The sequence below is a fragment of the Cyprinodon variegatus genome, unplaced genomic scaffold (assembly GCF_000732505.1).
Source record: "Cyprinodon variegatus isolate N-32 unplaced genomic scaffold, C_variegatus-1.0 Scaffold182, whole genome shotgun sequence".
NCBI lineage: Eukaryota > Metazoa > Chordata > Actinopteri > Cyprinodontiformes > Cyprinodontidae > Cyprinodon > Cyprinodon variegatus.
Window position 1 is genome coordinate 527,936 of NW_015150635.1, and position 1,938 is coordinate 529,873.

General features: G+C 41.7%; 1 protein-coding gene across 3 annotated transcripts in view; it reads left to right on the forward strand.

Annotated features, from left to right (window-relative positions):
* The first annotated feature begins 416 nt into the window (after positions 1 to 416).
* tln2 (talin 2) overlaps positions 417 to 1,938 on the forward strand; it is a 133,179-nt gene continuing 131,657 nt past the window's right edge. For 2 of the 3 annotated variants that reach the window (XM_015378935.1, XM_015378938.1), the window contains exon 1: positions 417 to 532. The gene's annotated coding sequence lies outside the window, so the exon portion shown is untranslated. Of the gene's footprint in view, positions 533 to 877; positions 898 to 1,938 lie in introns of those variants that run through there. The other variant, XM_015378937.1, reaches the window with a different exon arrangement.

A 1,938-nucleotide genomic window follows, 5' to 3' on the forward strand; every position in this document is an offset into this window, starting at 1 on the left:
CATTAAAGTGTAATGGTGATAATTGGTTAAACTGTAAATGGGTCCCTTAAAAAAATGGGCCCAAGGCCACATCAAAGGTTAGACAGCCTCTGATTTTACTCCTCAAGCTCTGTTGAAAGGTGTATAAATACAGCGCGCTTTCAAAATAAGATACTTTGGGCAGATTATGTCTCCTGTCACTGTATTTACGCGCAAAGGGGGGAGTTTTATATGAATGTATGATCTTATCTTCAGCAGCACAGCTAACTTAGCAGCCTTTTTAAATCCACCTTGATATGAAATCAAAATGTATCATAGTCGGTAGTGGATGGGAGTGACGCCGCTTCACTCTTTACGTCGCACAGATCCTATTTTTTCTATTTATATATTTATTTTCAGCCCTCATCTCTCTCCACTGTACGATAATCGAGGAGGGGCTTGCTGCGTGTAGGAGGCAGGCAGGCAAACCGCGCTGCTGACCCGCTTGCAGAGAGCGTGTCGCCTCGCCTACATCCCAGCCAGCTCGCATGCTGTAAGGAGTGAGAGCCGTCAGGTAGGATGTTCTGGATGTTTGTTTTCCTCTAAGATGCTCCTCAGCGTCCCGTTTGAACCCTGGCGTTTGTCTTAATGAAAGGCGCTCCTCCTGCCTGCCGGAGAGGTCTGGGGAGGCGCACCGCTCGGCGTTGGCTCAGCAGAAGCGCTGACAGCTTTTCATTTTTTAACAGCTTGCAGACAACCTTTTCAACCCATCACTGAGATGTTTCCCAACTCCTTCTTCTTTCTCAGTCGATATCGGTCGATCTGCCTCATCTGAGGCGTTTGGAAAAGCCTTCCAAGTATTTTTTTTTTTTTATATTTATTTATTTATTTTTCGCTAAATATGTTCTTGGCTGCTTTTGACATTGACAGATAAGATAGGTAAGAGGATGGATGTTTAATTAACTTGTCTGATAAATATTTGGCTTTTGGTTTAAATAAAGCTTTAGCCTCAGCATCCTTGCGCCTCTCTGCACGGAAATGTGGATGCTGTACAGTAACTCGGACTTGACCTGAATGTTATCTGGATCAGCTCAACATCAAAGCTGACATTGACGTGTGTGAGATTAGTGGCCCTGCAGGATATAACCCTCATCATTTAATGCTGACTTATCCAAAATATGCAAGGATTTTAGTTGGGTTATAAAATGATTAATTTTGGCAATGTATTGCATAAAGATAAATGATTCTTTTGGATGACATTTGCATGTTTGCAGAGGTCGGAGAGCACACTCCAGATGCCAGCCTGTAGGAAGGTTGTGTATCCTCTGATTAGAGGCCTCTGTATTTACACAGAGGCTCATATGGTGTGTGAGGATGTGTTTCAGGGCTTTGATGTTTGGTGATTTCGCACAGGTACAGGAGAGTAAATGTTATCTCTCTTACACTGGGGTGAAGAGGCCAGGGCAGAAAATGTACTTATCCATTTTACTGGGTGAATGTTTCTTAACATAAAACTGCTAATCACCTGGCTGACAGTTGAGGCAATTTGTAATTAAGATGTGGTGAAAATGTCTTGCTGGGGTTTAAACCTGGCATCTCAATGAGGAGGAAAAAGAGGCCAAGAGTGAATGTTTAATGGTGGCAGACGAATTGGTCTTAGTGTTTAAGAAACTGATTATCCGCTGGGAATTTTCACCCACAACCCTGAATTTTACTGTATGATTTGGTTGAATTGTCTCTCTAAAGTACCTTGAGATCACATGTGTTGTGAATTGGCACTATATAAATAAACTGAACTGAATTAAATTGAGCCGAACCATCAAAGAATGTGGAATACCATCTTTAGATGCATAATATCTGACAGAAAAAACATGAAGACCACACCTAAAGTAGGATTAGGAAGTAAACTCTCAGCAGGAATGTATTTCAAAAGATTAGATATTGTCTCCTGGATTTAAAAGTCTCTATTTCGGCTGACAT